Here is a 23438-nt window from a genome sequence, read left to right as displayed (position 1 = left end):
TTGGATTACATTTCTCATATAATTTGCCTGTAAACTATTGAAACATCTTGCATATTTTCATGATCACTTCACATTGTTAACAAATTATACAACAAAATAGCAAAATTCACTACATCAAAACAAATACGTAAGTGAATTAGTACATAGTCTTGCACATAAAACTGCCCTTTTTCCCATTAGTAAGTGACTAACATTGGGTGTTTGAAGTGTTAGTTTTACTGATTTACATTAGAAATCCGCCTTTCTTTCTTTTCAGTAGCCATTCTAGAAAAGCACTCCAAATTCCCATTGTGAAATATTCTTTACCAGAGTGACTCTTATCGAGTATTAAAAAAAAAATATAACACATATTTTAAAATATTTATGTACTGTTATTTTAAATTGTTATGTAGCATAACACATGGATATAATCTGGTTCCCATAGAGTTTCCTACCGGCTACTATGCCTCCTATCTCACTGAATGGGGTTAGTATCTTTAACAACCCGCTAGGCCACTCCTTGCCCTCACCCTGTATTGTTGGTTGAGATTATAATACTAAGCACAACTATTGGTATAATGAAGTTCTGAAGTTCCCCCTTTCCTCATTGATGCAGTATAATTGTATTAAAATCATAATTATCACATCACTTAAGAATGTTATTAATCAATTTAGTCTCTCAAACATAAATCTAATGTCTCCTGAGGTTGTCATATGTGTATTCTATGTGTGAGTAAGCACAGGTGTTCACCTTTCACCTCATACTGCAGCATAAGTATAGCAATGAGCAGTATTCATACTAAATGAGAGTGGCTACTTAATAAATAAAAAAAACCTCCACTTTCATTACAATATGCAAGACAAATAATGGATGTAACTAAGCATCAACACATTGAGTAAACCTTGTAAATTATGGGCCTATCATGTTCCATGGTTACTGGATGATTTGATAGGGAACATCAAGAATACTGTCAATTGTAAACACATTTAAAATTTACACATCACAGACCACTATCCCAAGTTGTCCTAAACATAACACAAACATAATAATACTCTGTGGAGTCCTCGAGTAATGAAAAATAAGGGCGGGATAAAAAGAACATATTTTTTTCACAGAGAAACTAAATCCACTACCCAAATAGAACCCAAAGAAAAAATGCAATTAAAATGAGCAACAGGCAAAATCAAAATTAACCCGAGACAACTGCCTGAAGGACTTTCCTACCAAAGGCTGCCTCAGAAGAAGCAAAAACATAAAAATGTTAGAATTTAGTAAAAGTAAGCAAAGAAGATCAAGTAGCTGCCTTACACATTTGGTCAACAGAAACCTCATTCTTAAAAGTCCAAGAACTGGCAACTGATATGATAGAACTGACAGTAAATCCATTTAGGTGGAGAGTGTCCGACCTCCAAGTAAGCCTTATGTATCAACATTTTTAACCATGAATTCAAAGAAACAACGGAAGTTTTCTGCCCCTTCCTGGAACCAGAAAAGTGAACAAATAAACTAGTAGTTTGTCTGAAATCCTTAGTAGCTTCTACATAGTACTTCAAGGCTCTTAAAACATCCATGTTATGAAGAAGCCTCTCTGAATAACTCTAAGGATTAGGACATAAAGAAGGTACAACTATTTCCTGACATATTATCCCCAGACAAAGAACAGATAACTCAGATACTCTTTCATCAGTCACAGTAAAGATAATAGAATCCACATCAGAACCAAAAATATCAAGGGAGAATAACTTAAAATATATATAAAGCCAAGAAGCCAAGTCAGTGCTAACTATATCAGCAGATAATATACAATATGAGTATATTGATGACCCAACAGGAGGAGGCAAAGGACAAGTCCCCAAGACACCTGTGGAAGACTTGTGACTAATTCCCATGATGTGAATAATTTATCACTACCCATACTCCCAATACAACCCTATCCATTAAACACTGCACTCTAAGGGGAAATGTGCCTAATCTCAGTCTGAGGACCCCTCTCACTTAAGAATAACATGCACATCTTCATCCTTCACATTCCTCCAGTGGAGGCAAAGACAAGACTAGTTTACCAGTGGGAGGGGTTTTATAGAGCTCTTGGGGTTTGGGAATCTTTGCCTCCTCCTAGTGGCAGGGAAGAGTAATTCCCAGGAGTAATGGATCGGGGACTCTCACCAACTGTATCATAGAAACTAACAGTAATTTTTGTGTGTACACTGGAGTCATTCCATTTACTATTATTGTTTTCTTACATACTATGCTCCTTATAATAAAAAAAATTTCTTTCTTCTTCTACTTACATATGTTATGTAAGATATGTTGATTTTGTTTTTGTTAAAACTATTTATGGAACTCATTTAAAGTTGTTTCCTGTTTCCCCTTTATTAAGGGCTAGGTTATGAGTGGCGCTAACTGTAGTGCGCAATCAATATGAGGTATAAATAGTGTATAAGAGTTGAATGTAAATGTGTTCGCTCTGCATTTAACGTGCATAGGGTTGGCACAACTTCAGAGCTTGTGTATAGGGTAGGGGAAGAAGTAAAGTTCAATTAAACACAACATTAAAGGGACAGTCTAGTCCAAAATAAACTTTCATGATTCAGATAGAGAATGTAATTTTAAACAATTTTCCAATTTACTTTTATCACTAATTTTGCTTTGTTCTCTTGGTATTCTTAGTTGAAAGCTTAACCTAGGAAGTTCATATGCTTATTTCTTAGACCTTGAAGGCCACCTCTTTTCAGAATGCATTTTAACAGTTTTTCACCACTAGAGGGTGTTAGTTCATGTTTTTCATATAGATAACACTGTGCTCATGCACGTTAAGTTATCTGGGAGCTATCACTGATTGGCTAAACTGCACGTCTGTCAAAAGAACTGAAATAAAGGGACAGTTTGCAGAGGCTTAGATACAAGATAATCACAGAGGTAAAAAGTATATAAATATAACTGTGTTGGTTATGCAAAACTGGGGAATGGGTAATAAAGGAATTATCTATCTTTTAAAACAATACAAATTCTGGTGTAGACTGTCCCTTTAAATGCATGTAAAAATAGTTAAACTCATATAAACACTATTTGATAAATATTTTTTTTTTTTTTTAATGTAAAATAGTTATAATGGCTCAAAAATAGATGATATAAGATGTTTGAGAGAAAAAAAGGGCTGCAAAGGGCTATAGCATAAATATGCATACAAAGACATGTCTAAATATGTGTATGTATGTATATATATATATATACAGTATATATATATATATATATATATATATATATATATATATATATAGATTTGTGTACATGTGTATTTAAGTACTTAAATGTTTTACAGTATATGTACTATATACTTTTCATGCTCAAATGTTCTTTACTTACAGGATAATGTACTTTATATTTTAAATACATGTTATATATATATACACAAACAGTTCTTTCAATGCCAGGGTGCTAGAATGAGAGTAAGATATGGCTAGCAGGAAACAGCACTCACTGGTCTTAGTAATAAAGTAAATTTATTTAGTGACATTTCGGGGAATGCTCCCCTTCATCAGACCAATGTTACATACAGTGAATCAAACATTTATACCCTCACATAGGACCCTCCCCCAGTGTAAAAACTGCCAAAAACTACCAGTTCATGGTAAACAACACAGTGCAATTCTACACTAAATGAAAATAAAATTAAAATAAAGCACCAACAAGTAACAAATATATATAGATATACACCCACACAATGTGGTACATGTTCGTATAGTACAACTCATCCTAGGCAAGATCTAAATATTAATTCTCATATCTTTAAATTGGTGTTAAAGGGACACTGAACCCACATTTTTTCGAAATAGGGGCCTCTGTTTGCCAATGTATGCAGGTCCCGCACTCATTTAAGGTCATTTTTGCCAAGTTTTTGCACTATGGGTACAATTACAAAGGGCCATTAGATTGGACAGATTACCCACAACGGTGTGAGCATTCTTGTTTACGATATCCCTTAGGACTGGGTTATTGCACTAACAGGGTTAGACTGTACGGGAGCTATGCGCTGAGATATCCTTTGAATGATCGCTGGTGTACATATGACCGTTGATATATGCTTGGGGCCCCAGACCACTGAGTCTTATATGTGTTCCACCGGTTACTTATAGTTACATCTGTATTCATATAAGAGCTGCAGGTTGGATACATAATTATTTATTATTGATGAACCACTGGTCGTATTGTTTTTGCGGATCCAACCACTGCCACTATACGTTTTACTTGGTAACTGCAAGGCTAGGATACAATGTTGCAACACTTTCTACTATTTGGGAGAAATATCTTAAATGTTTTTAAACATGTCTCAGAAAATTTTAGATCTCTGTGTCACTGCTGATAGCCTTAACACCTATTTAAAGATATGGGAATTAATATTTAGATCTTGCCTAGGATGAGTTGTCTATACGAACATGTACCACATTGTGTGGGTGTATATCTATACATATTTGTCACTTGTTGGTGCTTTATTTTGTTTTATTTTAATTTTATTTTCTTTTAATGTAGAATTGCACTGTGTTGTTTACCAGGAACTGGTTGCCTAGGCAACAGTTTTTGGCGGCTTTTACACTGGGGGAGGGTCCTATGTGAGGGTATAAATGTTTGATTCACTGTATGTAACATTGGTCTGATGAAGGGGAGCATTCCCCGAAACCTCACTAAATAAATTTACTTTATTACTAAGACCAGTGAGTGCTGTTTTCTGCCAGCCATATATATATATATATATATATATATATATATATATATATATATTGTATAAAGTAAAGGAGGGGCACCAGCGCTAAAAACTCAAACACTGTATATTAGTCTATGATGGTGTAATATACTCAAAGACTTTCTCAATGATGTGTATGCATGCTGCCTATGTATTGATACAGTGTACCCTTGTCACTGTTGTAAGTAGAAATAGAAAGAGGATATCAAAAATAAAAAAGGCGCATTGCTATATAGAAATTATGTACTTGTGGTAGTATTATCAGTTCTTATTAGTAAACACTACTTGATGTATACCTAATGTTCAATAAGTATCTTAAGGCAAAAAGATGTATTCTTTCGTTTTCAACAAGTCTTTGTCTAAGGTAAGTATATTGTGCTTACCAAGAAGTACCTCAATCATATGAGGTAAGTTGTCAGCTCTTCAATGATAGAGGTTGTCCCTTGGCTCTTAGTTGAATGGTATCCTGGGGTGTCTTTGGAGGATATACCTTATTTGGAGGAGCCAACCTGGGCTTCAGTCTGCATTGAAGAGCTGACAACTTACCTCATATGATTGAGGTACTTCTTGGTAAGCACAATATACTTACCTTAGACAAAGACTTGTTGAAAACGAAAGAATACATCTTTTTGCCTTAAGATACTTATTGAACATTACGTATACATCAAGTAGTGTTTACTAATAAGAACTGATAATACTACCACAAGTACATAATTTCTATATAGCAGTGTGCCTTTTTTATTTTTGATATCCTCTTTCTATTTCTATATATATATATATTTACCTATACGTGAATAGCTATTACTATAGATATATTGGTAAAGATATGTATTTTACATGGACAGTATCAGATATATATAGAAATATATATTTAATAATAAAAAGTACATTCATTTCTATGTGAAGAACATAGTCTTAATTTGCAGATCCCGATTTGCGTTACACATATTTTACATTCCTAACATGGTCGGGTTAGCACACATGAATTGCTATCTTCAATGCACGTTATTGAAATATTAAATATGAACTATTAAAAAATATGAATACAAATTATTTAAAATTATTATAAAGTCTGTAAAATATTCAAAATAATCCATAGAATATTTTTTTACAAAAAAAATAGTTTATCCTATAATATAAATGGCCAAGTGTGTTTGTCCGAAGCTGTCATGCACAGTAGAGACTGCGCGAGGACAAACACACCTGGCCTTCAGCAGACTAACCTCCTGGCATCTGGGGCCGGCAGGGTGTGACAGGGGTGAGGCCGGATGTGACGCGGACGTGGCAGGACGGGGCTGGGCGTGACATGGGCGGGGTTGGGCATTACAGAAAGAGCTCAAAACAGGAGGGATAGAGAGAGAGCCAAAGATGGGGGATAGAGAGAGCAAAAGAGGGGGGATAGAGAGAGCAAAAGAGAGGGAGAGAGTAAGCAAAAGAGAGGGGAGAGGGAGAGCAAAAGAAAGGGGAGAGAGAGAGAAAAAGAGGGGAGATAAGAGAGCAAAAGAGAGGGAGAGAGACAGCAAAAGAGAGTGGGAGAAAGGGGAGAGAGAGAGCAAAAGAGAGGGAGATGGGGAGAGCACAAAAGAGAGGGGGGAAGATAGGGGGGAGAGAGAGAGCAAAAGAGAGGGGAGAGAGAGCAAAAGAGAGGGAGAGAGAGAGAGCAAAAGAGAGGGGGAGAGCGCAAAAGAGAGGTGAGAGAGAGTGCAAAACAGAGAGGGAAAGAGAGAGAGCAAAAGAGAGGGGAGAGAGAGCAAAAGAGAGGGGGAGAGAGACAGCAAAAGAGAGGGAGAGAAACAGCAAAAGAGAGGGGGGAGGAGAGCAAAAGAAAGGGGAGAGAGAGCAAAAGAGGGGGTAGAGAGAGGAGAGAAAAATAGGGGGAGAGAGACAGCAAAAGAGAGGGGGAGAGAGCAAAAGAAAGGAGGAAGAGAGAGCAAAAGAGAAGGGAAACAGAGAGCAAAACAGGGGGGAGAGAGAGAGCAAAATATGGGGGATAGAGAGAGCAAAAGAGGGGGGATAGAGGGAACAAAAGAGAGGGGGAGAGAGAGAGCAAAAGACAGGGGGGAGAAAGAGAGCAAAAGAGGGGGGATAGAGAGAGCAAAAGAGGGGGGTGTAGAGAGAGCAAAAGAGAGGGAGAGAGACAGCAAAAGAGAGAGGGAAGAGAGCAAAAAAAGGGGGAGAGAGAGAGTAAAAGAGAGGGGGAGAGATAGAGCAAAAGAGAGGTGGCGAGAGACAGCAAAAGAGAGGGAGATAAACAGCGAAAGAGAGGGGGGAAGAGAGACAGCAAAAGAGAAGGGGATAAACAGCAAAAGAGAGGGGGGAAAGAGAGAAAAAGAAAGGGGAGAGAGAGAGTTAAAGAGGGGGAGAGAGACAGCAAAAGAGAGGGGGAGAGACCAAAAGAAAGGGGGGGGAGAGAGCAAAAGAGGGGGGATAGAGAGAGAAAATGAGAGGGGGAAAGAGAGAGCAAAAGATGGGGGATAGAGAGAGCAAAAGAGGGGGGATAGAGTGAACAAAAGAAAGGGGGGAGAGAGAGCAAAAGAGAGGGGGAGAGAGAGCAAAAGAGAGGAGAGAGAGAGAGAGAGCAAAAGAGGGGGATAGAGAGATCAAAAGAGGGGGGATAGAGAGAACAAAAGAGAGGGAGAGAGACAGCAAAAGAGAGGGGGAGAGAGCAAAAAAAGGGTGAAGAGAGAGAGTGAAAGAGGGGGGTTAGAGAGAGCAAAAGAGAGGGGAAGAGAGAAAGCAAAAGAGAGGGAGAGAAACAACAAAAGAGAGGGGGGAAAGAGATCAAAAGAAAGGGGAGAGAGAGCAAAATAGGGGGATAGAGAGAGCAAAAGAGGGGGAGAGAGACAGCAAAACAGAGGAGGGAGAGAGAAAAAGAAAGGGGGAAGAGAGAGAGCAAAAGAGGGGGGATAGAGAGAGCAAAAGAGAGGGAGAGAGACAGCAAAAGAGAAGGGGAGAGAGAGCAAAAGAGAGGGGTGAGAGAGCAAAATAGAGAGAGGGGGAGAGAGAGAGCAGAAAAGAGGGGGGGAGAGAGAGAGCAAAAGAGAGGGGGCAGAGAGAGCAAAATAGAGGGGGGATAGAGAGAGAGCAAGGGGTGGAACCGCTGTACTGCATAAAATGGCCCGTGTACACAGGCTTTAGGACTAGTATTTAATATTTTAGTAATTTGCATTGAAGATAGCAATTCTTCATGTGGGCTAAACAAACAGACTGCATTAGTCCTACATTTGTGAACCCCAATACGCATTAGGCATGTTTTGCATTCCTATGCTTTTCACATAGAAAATAATGTGCTTTTTATTATTAAATATATATTTATATATATATATATATATATATATATATATATTTAGGGATGCACCAAAATGAAAATTCTGGACCGAAACTGATACCGAAAATTCAGGATGCCCCTGGCCGAAAACCGAAATGAAACCGAAATAGTTTTTTTCTTTTTTTAACTACAGTGTGTGTGTGTGTGTGTGTAGCTGAGAAAACTTGTACGCGGGAAAGCTCCAACAAATGGGCGTGGTCACTTGTACCGTAGGGCGTGATCTGCAATGAAACTGGTGGAGCTCTACAAGGGAGAGCGTGGTTATAGCCAGACAACAATACGAGGTGGACATGTGTTTTGTTTTTGGGTGTAGTTATCCGTGCGATGTGCGTGGCTGCACCTGATCATCTCTCATCGTATCTCCGCCTAGTTCCTGGTTTGGGTCTCACACTAACCCGTCAGATTATATGTCCGGTGTCCCAAATGGAGTCTGTCTGTCACTTATCACCAGGACCACCGGACTTAGCTACAACCTTACGTGCAAGGTGGTTATAGAAAGTTACTGTGCTTTTTTGTATACATTGTCTGGTGGGTGCTAATTTGCACCAACTGTTTGCGAGCTTGGGGCTTATGCATATATAATGTGCACACATATTTGCCTCAAGCGAATAGAATGTCTACGCACAAGAGGCTGATGTATAAGCACTGTATATAAGGCTTATACATATTCACTGTGTGTGCTTAGGGCTGTGTCTCATAATATCAAGTGTTTATAAACATGTTACTTATCCTCCTTTGAATACTGTATTCAGAACTTTGGTCTCCTAAAAAAAAAAAAAAAGGGCACTGTTGGTTTCAAATATCATCATGTCATGGTACTTATGTGTGTGCTCTGTGTACCATGCCAGTGCTGTGCTGCTCGCCTTATGCTAAGGATAGACATTTAACTCAATAGAACAGGGGAGGGCTGTACATTTTTAGCCATTTTGGTCCTCTTTGGGCCGAAATTGGAATTTCACATTTTCGGCGGCCCAAATTTTGGTGCATCACTAGTATTATTCTTTATTTAGTTCTGTGTAACAGAATCAGAATTAACCTTTTTTTTTTTTATTTACCAATTGTCAAAATAAAGTATAGTTCTAGAAAACTATTATTATATGCAAAACAGTAAGTCAAGTAATGAACTCAAACAGCAGCTCTAAGCTGGCATCAAATTTGAAATATGCTACACAATAATTTTACCGAAAATAAAAGGCAAAAAAACTGAAAACCGAAATAACAAAAAATGCCATTTTCGGCCGAAACTTTCTGTGGCCGAAATTCCGGTATATATGATACTGTTCATGTAAAATACATATCTATAGCTATATATCTGAGCAGATCGATGACAAATCTGGATTCCTCCAATCATTGCATGCCCCCTTTGGCGTCCAGCTTGTGAGGCACGTAACGATTGGAGGAAGCCGGTTTTGTCATCAATATGCTAAATACAGTAGGCGATGTGGGCGGAGGATCATCTTTATGTTTAAAGGGACAGTCAAGTCCAAAAAAACTTTCATGATTCAAATAGGGCATGTAATTTTAAACAACTTTCTTCTTTACTTTTATCACCAATTTTGCTTTGTTCTCTTGGCATTCTTAGTTGAAAGCTAAACCTAGGAGGTTCATATGATAATGTCTTAGACCTTAAAGGCTGCCTCTAATCTGAAAGCATTTGGACAGTTTTTCAACACTAGAGGGAGTTAGTTCATGTATTTCATGTAGATAAAAATAAGCTCACGCACGTGAAGTTACCAAGGAGTGAGCACTGATAGGCTAAAATGAAAGTCTGTCAAAAGAACTGAAACCAGTGGCAGTTTGCAGAGTCTTAGATACAAGGTAATCACAGAGGTAAAAAGTGTATTATTATACCTGTGTTGGTTATGCAAAACTGGGGAATGGGTAATAAAGGGATTATCTATCTTTTTAAACAACAAAAATTCTGGTGTTGACTGTCCGTTTAACATAACGCAATGGTAAGTATTTTAAAAAGATGCGTCTTTGTAAAGTTTAATGAATTAAAGTGCCTCTGTTTATAAGATTATTTTTTAGACACTGTGTACTAATTCTATTAACTTTACAATCACTTTAAAGAGAAAAATTGTATTGTAAATATATTAACTCCATCTCTATAAAGAAAACTCTACTGAAATAAATTTTTTAGAACCTGACGAAATGTACAACATAAGAGAATTCTCTGTAAAAATAAATAAATAAAATGTGTTGAATGTTGATATGTAATTTAGCATACACAGATTTCATACAAATGTATTAATGAAATGCCTTTCCCATCACTAGTAAATATATTCAGTGAGTGTTTATGAACTGGTTCCTTCTTTGTATTTTGCATATTTGAATAAAATTTGAATTGGTTAACACTGGACTAATCAAAATTGAAGACATTTCATACATTAATGCGCAAAAAGAAAATGCTTTACTGTTTTATACTGTTAAAGTATAGTAGTATTATTGCACTGTTTGCATATGACCATGCGTTTAACCTTGGCAAAAGAGTTAAACACATAGTTAAAGTCAGTTCCAGAGCAGTAATGCAATACTGGGTCCTAACTGAACATGTGGCGAGCCAATGACTGGAGGCATATATGTGTAGCCACCACTTACTAGCTAACTCCCAGAAGAGCATTGCTGGTCTTTTTACGTATGTTTTTTAACAAAGGATGAAAAAAAAGAGTAAATTTGTTAATAAAAGTAAACTAAACGCTCTTTATGAACAATTAAAGTCTAATTTTGATTTGTGTCCCTTTAATTCCTTATTTAGTAGAGTGTTTTTTAAAACTTATAGAAGAAAAAAAAGGCATCAGTTTTAGACTCCTATTAAAACTGCTGGAAATCAGCAGTTAAATGTGTGCACCCAGCAGGTAAGGCAAGAACACTTAAATACCCATCGATTTTCAAAAACCTTAAAAAACCCAACCCACAAAAAGAAAACAATTATTTATTTTTTGTGATTATGAATGGAAATTATATTTATTATAGGTTCAAAGCTTTTGCTCAAGGCTCTGACGGCATATACTATATTTAACATGATATTAATAGCTCAGCATGGGTGTGGTATCAGGGAGGTTTTTGAAAGATTTTCATTGTATTTTAACGGAACAAAAGAACAGATTCATCATGTTTATTTACATTGTCGCATTACAGCTAAGCCATGCATGCCTAACATTTTTACAATCCCTTTAATTATCCACATATATCCCCTTTACCATTTTGGTATAAATGTTTCTCAATCCTAACAAATTGTTAGCTGTGGTGGTTTTATTACTTAGTTACATCAAGGGAGATTATCTCAGTGTGCAGAAATAACAGAGTTAGAGACAAGGCGAGAGCAGTTAATAGGACAGGGTATATTGTCTTGCTCTTGGCCTTGTACAATCTAGTATTATAGGATGGATGGGTAAAATGTAATATATAATATAAAAATATTAAAGGGATATTAAAGTTTTAACTTTCATGATTTAGATAGGGCATGTCATTTTACACAATATTCTAATTTACTTTTACCATCAAATTTGCCTTGTTCTCTGGGTATTCTTAATTGAAAGCTAAACCATGGTTAGGCTCATATGCTAATTTCTTAGCCCTTGAAGACCGCCTCTTATTTGAATGCATTTGACAGTTTTTCACAGCTAGAGGGAGTTCGTTCATGTGTTTAATATAAATAACATTGTGTTCACGCACAAGGAGTTATTTAAAGGGACAGTTTAAGCAAAAATAAACTTTCATGATTCCGATAGGGCATGTCATTTTTAAAAGCTTTCCAATTTACTTTTAACATCAATTTTGCTTTGTTCTCGTGGTATTCTTAGCTAAAAGCTTAACCTAGGTAGGCTCATATGCTAATTTTAAGCCCTTAAAGGCCGCCTCTTATCTGAATGCATTTGACAGTTTTTCACAATTAGAGGGCCTTAGTTAATGTGTGCCTGTGGAGTTACTTAGTAGTCAGAACTGATTGGCTAAAATGCAAGTCTGTCAAAAGAACTCAAATAATGGGGCAGTTTGCAGAGGCTTTAATACAAGGTAATCACAGAGATAAAAAGTTAATTAATATAACAGTGTTGGTTATCCAAAACTGGGGAATGGGTAATAAAGGGATTATCTATCTTTTAAACAATAACAATTCTGGTGTAGACTGTCCCTTTAAGAGTCAGCACTAATTGCCTGAAATGCAAGTCTGTCAAAAGATCTGAAATATGGAGGCAGTCTGCAGAAGCTTAGATAAAAGGTAATTACAGAGGTAAAAAGTATATTAATATAACAGTGTTGGTTATGCAAAACTAGGGAATGGTAAATAAAGGGATTATCTATCTTTTTAAACAACAAAAATTCTGGTGTTAACTGTCCCTTTAACATAACGCAATGGTAAGTATTTTAAAAAGATGCGTCTTTGTAAAGTTTAATGAATTAAAGTGCCTCTGTTTATAAGATTATTTTTTAGACACTGGGCACTAATTCCATTAACTTTACAATCACTTTAAAGAGAAAATTGTATTGTAAATATATTAACTCCATCTCTATAAAGAAAACTCTACTGAAATACATTTTTTAGAACCTGACGAAATGTACAACATAAGAGAATTCTCTGTAAAAATAAATAAATAAAAGGTGTTAAATGTTGATATGTAATTTAGCATACACAGATTTCATACAAATGTATTCATGAAATGCCTTTCCCATCACTAGTAAATATATTCAGTGAGTGTTTATGAACTGGTTCCTTCTTTGTATTTTGCATATTTGAATAAAATTTGAATTGGTTAACACTGGACTAATCAAAATTGAAGACATTTCATACATTAAAGGGACATGAAACCCAATTTTTTTCTTTCGTGATTTAGAAAGAGTGTGTCATTTTAAACAACTTTCTAATTTACTTCTATTGTCTAATTTGCTTCATTCTCTTGATATCACTTGCTGAAAAGCATATCTAGATATGCTCAGTAGCTGCTGATTGGTTGCTGCACATAGAGGCCTTGTGTGATTGGCTCACACATGTGCATTGCTATTTCTTCAACAAAGGATATCTAAAGAATTGAGCAAATTAGATAATAGAAGTAAATTGGAAAGTTGTTTAAAATTGCATGCCCAATCTGAATCATGAAAGTTTATTTTTGACTAGACTGTCCCTTTAATGTGCAAAAAGAAAATGCTTTACTGTTTTATACTGTTAAAGTATAGTAGTATTATTGCACTATTTGCATATGACCATGTGTTTAACCTTGGCAAAAGAGTTAAACACATAGTTAAAGTCAGCTCCAGAGCAGTAATGCAATACTGGGTCTTAACTGAACATGTGGCGAGCCAATGACTGGAGGCATATATGTGTAGCCAACACACATATATTTATAAAAGTAAACTAAACGCTCTTTATGAACAATTAAAGTCTAATTTTGATTTGTGTCCCTTTAATTCCTTATTTAGTAGAGTGTTTTTTAAAACTTATAGAAGAAAAAAAAGACACCAGTTTTAGACTCCTATTAAAACTGGTTTTAATACACATTTTTGGTGTTTACTATCCCTTTAACCAAAGCATTTTAGAGTCTTTGATTTTGTTTAGCATGCCCTATACATGTAATGTATAGCACAGATAATGTTATTAGCAAGTTCTTAGTGCTCATATTAAGTGGTGAGTTAAACTGTATATGTGTGTGTGTGTACGTGTAAAATGTTTTTAAAATTTAATTTTAATAGTATAGCATATGTGCTAGCTTAGTGACTGCTCAAGCGTTATAAAACATGAATTTTACTGTGTGCCCCATTGAAGTCTACTATGTAAGGGATTTAATGCATGCAATAGACTTTCCCTTAAGCAATAAAAAATGGATTGCGCTTGAGCAATGCTAACGCACTATTTTTTCACTTCTCTTTCTTTTTGTATTGGCAATATGACCCTGGAGATCTCTCCCTAAGGTTGATGGGACTCCTTGCCCAAAGGATACGGCTGCGCCTCACTGACGAGGAACAAGCTACTGAGCTGTTTATTAGAAATTAGTAAGGGCGCTAAACAGCTAATGATATCAATAATACATCCAGTAATTCAACATGTGTTAAAAACATTTATTCATCTATCTGGTTACAATCTAAAAATCAGGGACATCTCCCTTAGAACATATGTATATGCGCAATGTGTCAAATCAATTAGATACACTAAAAATCAACAGACTTGTAGTATTACAACGTCTTCCAGCTCAGAGTTCCAATATATTGATGTATCAAAGGATCTTATATTGAGACTTAATAGCATTTACTGTAAACACAGTCTTAAAGTTATACCACCTAAGAATCAGTTGAAATAAGTTTTAAAGTCTCACACAGTTCCGATAAGAGAAAAGGATAAAGGTACCTCCAAATCACTCAATCCTCTTATATGCAGTCTCTGCACGTTTGCTCATACCTGGGTTCCTGTGCCACTCGTAGATTCCGAAGGTAAGTTTGTCTGCTTGGTTGGATTTTTCACAACCGCAAAGTTCACCCCACGTGACCAATGGCGTCTGACGTCACGGGTGACACTTGCAAATTTTATCCCTTCTGAATTCGGTAGCCTTATTGGATGGTTAACTCTAAGTAGAAAGTGCTGGTTACACACCTTGTTTATTAAAGTGATAGAAGCCTCTCCTGCACTTAGTGCTCCGCACGCAGGAGGTATAAGTAAAATTAGCTGTTTTGTTGTTAAAAAGTCAATTAACCCGGGTTAAAAAGTTCATCAAAGAAATAAAAACAATATTGTGGTAACACACAATAACATCAGTCACTGCTTTTGACGCGTTTCACCCTTTCCAGGGCTTTATCAAGATAAGTGTGGCTAGTTGTTTATGCTCTTTTAAAGGACCATCTTTATTTCTATTGGTTCAGATTCTCATTGGTTGAATCTTCCATTGTTTAGATTAAAGGTGGTATTGGAACATTGCTTCATTAAGGTGGTATAACTACACCTAGTGTAACTTATGCACAAGTCATGCATATTTGCATCTAATGTACCAGACAAAGAAAACATAGAAAATTAGTTCAAGTAAATTCCTAATAGCTAACAGAAAGTATTCCTGACTCATAAAAACACTCACTTCTATAAGAATTGATTTGGGGTTGCTATTGTACATAACAATCATACCTATAGTACAATCATACCTATAGTACATATTGTATCAGAATCAAACCGCATTCTATACATAAAGATATCCTGACATTAAAAAACTAAGAAAAATAAAAGTGTATTTATAATAGTGATATTTTACTTAAAAAGTAAAGATGACAAATCTAATTCAGAATTTAGACCTTTGGGAAATAAAGTGTCAAATTTATAAATTAACTCAGCCTCCTTTATAAGCAATTTTTCACTGTATTCCCTCCTCTCCAGTGCCCTTTTACTCTGTGAACACCCCAATAGGATATATCTTTCACTCTACCATTATGGACTTCCTTAAAGTGTTGATATAAATGTGTATCTTCTATACCATTCTCAATGCTACAAAGGTGCTCTCTTATTCGATCTCTAAGGGACCTCTTTGTTTCACCTATATAAAATAAATTGCACGTGCATTTCAAAACATATATTACATTTTTTTGTGTACATCTAATAATCTCTTTAATTGTGTATTCATCTTCCGAATTATTAATCCTTATGCTTTTGGGGCGCGATCCGATATAGATCGTAGTTTGCGGCGCAAGCGAGGGAACCCGCGTCGCCCGCAGTTTCAGCTCGCAACTCGAGCTATCCCATATACGGCGCCGTCAGATGCTAACGTGCCGTAAGTCTGACAAACCAGCGATGTCCAGAAATCTGCGCAAGTACAAATTTCTGGCGTCGCCAGTGACTTGCGGCACGTTAGAAACTGCCGGCGCCTACAAAACCTGACTAAAGTCTAAATCACCCGCACTGTCTAACACGCCTCCCTAACATAGCCCGACAAGTCTAACACGCCTCCCTAACATAGCCCGACACGTCTAACCCTCTATCCGCTATCCCCCCTCACTAGCCTAACAATAAAATATGTATTAACCCCTTAACCGCCGCTACCTAATAAAGTTATTAACCCCTAAACCGGCGCCAGCTATATTAAATCTATAACCCCCTAAAGTGAGCCCCTAACACCGCCGCCATCTACCTTACCTACCCCCTAAAGTGAGCCCCTACCCCGCCGCTATCTATTTTAAAATTATTAACCCCTAATCTAATCCCCCTACCCCGCCGCCATCTATATTAAATTATTCAACCCCTAAAATACTAAACTATCCCTACCACTAAACCTAAGTCTAACCCTACAAATAGCCCTGAAAAGGGCTTTTTGCATGGCATTGCCCCAAACAGCTCTTTTGCCAGCCCTTAAAAGGGCTTTTTGCGGGGCATGCCCCAAAGTAACAGCTCTTTTGCCATCCCTTAAAAGGGCTTTTGGCGGGGCTTTGTCACAAAGTAAACTGCTCTTTTGCCTACAATCTACATCCCCCTACACCGCGGCCACCTATAATAAATGTATTAACCCCTAATCTAATCCCCCTACACCGCTGCCAGCTATATTAACTATATTAACCCTAATTATATTAGGGTTCATATAGTTAATATCGTTATTATATTATATATATATTAAGTATAATAACCCTATCTAACTCTAACATCCTAACTAAACTCTTATTAAAATAAATCTAATATTAATATTAATAATTAAAATATTCCTATTTAAATCTAAATACTTACCTATAAAATAAACCCTAAGATAGCTACAATATAATTAATAATTACATTATAGCTATGTTAGGGTTTATATTTATTTTACAGGTAAATTGTTAATTATTTTAACTAGGTATAATAGCTATTAAATAGTTATTAACTATTTAATAGCTACCTAGTTAAAATAATTACCCAATTACCTGTAAAATAAATCCTAACCTAAGTTACAAATACACCTACACTATCAATAAATTAAATAAACTACAAATATCTATCTAAAAATACAATTAAATAAACTAAACTAAATTACAAAAAAAAACAAACACTAAATTACAAAAAAGATTTTTAAGCTAATTACACCTATTCTAAGCCCCCTAATAAAATAATAAAGCCCCCCAAAATAAAAAAATTCCCTACCCTATTCTAAATTAAAATAAGTTCAAAGCTCTTTTACCTTACCAGCCCTTAAAAGGGCCTTTTGTGGGGGCATGCCCCAAAGAAAACTGCTCTTTTGCCTGCAAAAAAAAACACAATACCACCCCCCAACATTACAACCCACCACTCACATACCCCTAATCTAACCCAAACCCCCCTTAAATAAACCTAACACTACCCCCCTGAAGATCTCCCTACCTTGTATTCACCCAGCCGGGCCGAACCGATCCAGGCGATGTGTTCCAGCAAGCGGCAGTGAAGTCTTCATCCATCCGGGCGATGTCTTGAAGCAAGCGGCAGAGAGTCTTCTTCCATCGGCGACGTCTTCAAGCAAATCGGCATCTTCAATCTTCTTACTTCGCTCCTCCGCCGCGGAGCATCCTTCCGGCACGACGACTTCCCGACGAATGAGGTTCCTTTAAATGACGTCATCCAAGATGGCGTCCGCCGAATTCCGATTGGCTGATAGCCAATCGGATTGAACTTGAATCTGATTGAACTTGAATCTGATTGGCTGATTCAATCAGCCAATCAGATTTTTCTAACTTAATTCCGATTGGCTGATAGAATCCTATCAGCCAATCGGAATTCGGTGGACGCCATCTTGGATGACGTCATTTACAGAAGTAACATGTCTTCATTTTTCTCACTCAGACCCTTGTCTGATTTGGATACAGGGCGTCTTACTTTAGAGGACACCTTTGTTAAGCAGAAACAAGTGCTAGATATTAGTGATGCTTTTCAAAGTTTGGAACGTACACTCATCAGGGAATATAGGATATGGTGGGACAAGAGGGCCTTAGATAAATATCTTCTCTTGGATTTAATTCCCAGGGGACTTAGACTCAACAAATTCCCCACCTTCCAGGTAGATGACATAGATTTCATTAATGAATGGAACAATGCTTTAAGTGAATGTTCCAAAGTTTTGATGGGTCTGATTATTAGGTTTAAAGATTTACAGCTCACTAAGATAAGAGAGGAGCTAATATCCTTACAAACACAATTGAATAGCTTCATTGAACACCCTAAATATAACGAATTTGATACTGTCCTAAAAGAGACAATTAGCAAATTCAGGGTAGAATTGGATAATCATAAGCTAAAAAAGTTCAACAGGGATAATTCAGATTACCTTAATAACAGAATGTATATTTGGAACACCAAACAAACACGTAAGTCAGGGAGGAATAAGAGAAACAAATCTAAAGAATTAGGCACCTCACCAAAACAAGATAGGAAAGTAACTTTTTCAGATTCAGAGTATACTGATGAAGAATCAATGGGGTTGATACAAGCCAGTGAATCTAGTGGTCAATCTGAGGGAGAAGAAGAGGTTGTCATACCTAAACAGTCAATGACAACTAATAAATCTAAAACTGATACTACTATTACTAGAGATAACTCGGTAGTCACTAGACATGCTAGCAAAAAAGCCACCAACCAAACACAGGGATTAGATCACAGGAGAACAGAATTTTTAAGTGACAGTGAGGGGGATGGTGATAGTTTGAGCATCACAACCAGATCATGCTTGAAATCTAATAATCAGCATCCTTTTTTTCAAAAGGTCATGACAGACATAGAGGGGGGGGGAGTAAGAGGAAGAGGAGAAGGAAGAGGACGAAGAGGAGGAAGGGGCAGGCCAGCAAGGAACAAGTACAAAGTATAAAGGTTATCAATCTATCTCAAATAGTACTCACTAAGGAGGAAGAATCAGTATTAGGAATGGGCCTAGGATTTGTGCCAACTAAAAAGTTTAACCTTTTCGAAACCATCATAGATGTTAATAGATTAGTTAGGGATCTCACCCTAAAAAAGTTTTTTTCTAATAAAGAATCATTGTATTCAAATCAGGCACTTAATGGTTCCTTACCTAAGTATCCTGATAATGACCAACACAACATTTATGATATCATTGATTTCAATGAGGGTTGTGATTATTTTGCCCTACAAGGTCTCTATGCGGAATCCTCCACTTCTCAACACTTCTCCATCAAATCAAGACACACTGGGTTTAAACCCAAGTCTGTCTTCTACCCCACTAAGGAGAGAGGTCCCTTTTTAGAGGCCTTTCACCATAGGGTGGAAGAAGACTTGATTAAGTTGACTAAATATCATAAAAGAGATTACAATAATTTGTCCATGGAAGAGCTGCGTGCCCTTGATAGCCTGAAAGAAAGAGATACGATTGTCATCAGACAGGCTGACAAGGGCGGCAGCATTGTTGTCATGGACAGACTGTCATATACCCAAGAGGCAGAACGCCAGATTACTGATCCAGAAGTGTATATTAACTTACACAAAGACCCCACAGCTGATTTTAAGCGAGAACTGGTGGATTTGCTGGATGATGGGCTGGAGATGGGGATTCTAGATCAAGCTACATTTGATTTTTTAAATGTTCAATCACCAGTCATTCCTATCTTCCATCACCTCCCCAAGGTTCATAAATCCTTGGAGGAGGTGAGAGGAAGACCGATTGTTTCAGGAATAGGTTCTCTATTTGAAAACCTTTCAGGTTGGATAGAGTCTCTACTCCAGCCCATCGTCTATCAGTTACCTTCTTATTTGAAAGATACCACCCACCTTCTCAATAGCATGGATAAAATCTCCTGGGATGAGGAGTGTGAATGGCTGACCGTTGATGTAGTCAGCCTCTACTCCACTATACCACACAAAGATGGCTTAGAGGCAATCAAATTTTCTCTAGACGTATATACTACTTATGATGATAATCTGAAAGGATTTGTGTTGAGGGTTATTCAATTCCTTCTAGAACACAACTACTTTAAATTCGGGGATGGCTTCTACTTACAGAGACGTGGGACCGCTATGGGGGCTAAATTTGCCCCTTCCTATGCCAACCTGTTTATGGGTTGGTGGGAGCGGTCCCACGTCTTTGGGGAACGGAATCCATTCAGGTCCAGTATCAAGACATACAAGAGATATATTGATGATCTCTTGTTTGTATGGACAGGAGGTACCGAAGCAAAGGCAGATTTCATCAAATATCTTAATAGGAACCAAGTTAACCTCAGATTTACTGCAGAATCAGGAACTGTGGAGATACCATATCTAGATGTAATCCTCAAAGGGTCAGTCTCTACAGGCAAAGTAACCACTGGTCTGTATAGAAAGCCCATATCTTCCAATACTATCCTCCATGCAAAGTCCTCACATCCAAAACATACTGGTTTTGGTGTAGCTAAAGGCCAGTTCATCAGACTCAAGCGTAATTGTACTCTTGAGTCAGATTTTTTAGTTGAGGCGGTTAAACTGAGGGATCAATTACTGGAGAGAGGGTACTCAAAAAAGACTACGAACAGGGCTTTGCTTGAAGTTAAGAGACTAGACAGGGATTCATTATTACAGGGCTCCAAAACCAAAAGTAATTATAGATTTCAGGAAGATAGACCCTGTTTTGTTACAACTTATAGTCCACAGTTTGAGGAAATATGCAATATTGTGAAAAGACATCTATCAATAGTGACAGGAGAGGATAGTCTAAAGGACTATGTGTCAAAAGGTTGCAGCTTTATCCCTAAGAGGGGAATAACATTAGGCAACATATTATCTCCATCCATGTTACCAAGTAAGCATAAGAGAACTAGCAGCTGGCTTACTTCCAAAGGCCACTATAAATGTCATTTTTCACAATGCATAGCTTGTAATCATATGAGACCCACTAAACATTTCCAATCTTATGTAACCCAAAAAGTATTTGATCTAAGTGAGTGCACGAATTGTCGCACAAGATTTGTGATCTATCTTGCAGAATGCACCCAGTGTAAATTACAGTATGTAGGGTGCACCTCGAGGGAGGTGCGCTCACGGATAAGGGAGCATCTTAATAATATTGAGCAAGAAATAGATTGTTCAGATCTTGTGCGACATTTCATACAAGAACACAACAAGAAAGTTGCCACCTTTAACTGGTGTGTAATTGAACGTATCAAAGTAGGTCCCAGGGGAGGTGATAAAACAGTAAAAATGTTTTATAGAGAAGCCTTTTGGATATTTTTATTGAGAACTAGAAAACCTCAAGGGTTCAACATTAGTGGTGACATAATCAATTTTTGGCAAAAAGTATAAAGAAAAGTGCAACTTGCAAATTTTCTAAAGACAAGAAACATGTTTTCATACATTAATGAGCCTTAGTAGGGTGTCTCATAGAGTAGAATAGAGTCCCTCTAAATAGACATACATTAGTCAAGAGAATTTATTTTCATTAAATACATTTAACATATACCTAATGTTTTATTCTTGGCTAATTTGTCAAAGCTCAAATAAACAAGGTAAATTTTGGTAGTTTAAAACATAAAATATTTACGTTTCTGTTTATATTTGCACATTTGCATATTTGTAATTTGTATTCTATACTGATCACTATGAAACCACATTCTCAGTATATCCGTTTACCCCAATACATATTCCCTGTATCCACTCAAGGTCTGATTGTGTTATAGAAATTTTGCAACAGTGTTTTTGAATTAACTAAATTAGGATGGCTATTTAAGAGTTGATTAGCCATCAGTAAGCATCTACGATTAAGGCATACTAGCCGAAACGCGTCAGATGCTACACAGCACTGCGTCTGTGCAGTTTTTACTACTTGACATGTAGTTCCTGTGACAAAAAGGAATTAAAGTTTACTTAAAACCTGAGGCTCGCTGGTTTTCTTTTTATGTCCGGATGTCATTTAAAGGTACCTCATTCGTCGTTCAGTCGTCGGCCGGGATGGATGCTCCGCGGTGGCGGAGCGAAGAAAGAAGATTGAAGATGCCGCTTCATGGAAGATGCTGCCGGAAGGAAGAAGACTTTGCTGCCGCTTGGAGGAAGACGTCGCCGGAGAAAGAATTCTTCTTTGCCGCTTGGAGCAAGACATCGCCCGGATCAGATGAGGAGTTCGGCCCGGTGTGGTGAAGACAAGGTAGGGAGATCTTCAGGGGGGTAGTGTTAGGCTTTTTTAAGGGGGGTTTGGGTGGGTTTAGAATAGGGGTATGTGGGTGGTGGGTTGTAATGGGGGGGGGTATTGTATATGTTTTTAAATGCAAAAGAGCTGAATTCTTTGGGGCATGCCCCACAAAAGGCCCTTTTAAGGGCTGGTAAGGTAAAGAGCTTTGAACTTTTTTTAATTTAGAATAGGGCAGGGAATTTTTTTTATTTTGGGGGGCTTTATTATTTTATTAGGGGGCTTAGAATAGGTGTAATTAGCTTAAAAATCTTGTAATCTTTTTTTTATTTTTTGTAATTTAGTGTTTTGTTTTTTTTGTAATTTAGTTTAGTTTATTTAATTGTATTTTTAGATAGATATTTGTAGTTTATTTAATTTATTGATAGTGTAGGTGTATTTGTAACTTAGGTTAGGATTTATTTTACAGGTAATTGGGTAATTATTTTAACTAGGTAGATATTAAATAGATAATAACTATTTAATAGCTATTAGACCTAGTTAAAATAATTAACAATTTACCTGTAAAATAAATATTAACCCTAACATAGCTACAATGTAATTATTAATTATATTGTAGCTATCTTAGGGTTTATTTTATAGGTAAGTATTTAGATTTAAATAGGAATATTTTAGTTTATAATATGAATTAGATTAATTTAATATAAATTTAGTTAGGGGTGTTAGGGTTAGATAGAGTTAACATAGTTAATATAAATACTATAGTAACTATATTAACTATATTAACCCTAATATAATTAGGGTTAATATAGTTAATATATATAATGTAATACCTATATTAACTATAATATACTTAGGGTTAATATAGATAATATAGCTGGCGGCTGGGTAGGTAGATTAAATTAGGGGTTAATAATTTTAATATAGATGGCGGCGGTGTAAGGGGCTTACATTAGGGGTTAATAATATTAATATAGCTGGCGGCGGTATAGGGGGATTAGATTAGTGGTTAATAATTTTAATATAGATGGCGGTGGTGTAAGGGGCTTACATTAGGGGTTAATAATATTAATATAGCTGGCGGCGGTATAGGGGGATTAGATTAGTGGTTAATAATTTTTATATAGGTGGCGGCGGTGTAAGGAGTCAGATTAGGGGATAGATAAGGTAGATGGCGGCGGTTTTAGGGATTCACATTAGGAGATAGATAAGGTAGATTGCGGCGGTTTTAAGGGTTAATAACTTTATTATGGATTTCGGGGGGGATCGCGGTTGACAGGTAGCTAGACATTGCGCATGCGTTAGGTGTTAGGTTTTATTTAGCAGATCGCGGTTGACAGGTAGAAAGACATTGCGCATGCGTTAGGTGTTAGGTTTCTT

At 36.8% G+C, this 23438-nt stretch overlaps 1 protein-coding gene across 2 annotated transcripts in view; it reads right to left on the bottom strand.

Moving 5' to 3' along the window:
* LOC128639061 (urokinase plasminogen activator surface receptor-like) overlaps positions 1-23438 on the bottom strand; it is a 133332-nt gene that overhangs the window by 58624 nt on the left and 51270 nt on the right. The gene's annotated exons all lie outside the window — the stretch shown is intronic.

This window comes from Bombina bombina, chromosome 8 (assembly GCF_027579735.1).
Source record: "Bombina bombina isolate aBomBom1 chromosome 8, aBomBom1.pri, whole genome shotgun sequence".
Lineage (NCBI taxonomy): Eukaryota > Metazoa > Chordata > Amphibia > Anura > Bombinatoridae > Bombina > Bombina bombina.
This window is presented reverse-complemented; position numbering and strand designations above follow the sequence as displayed.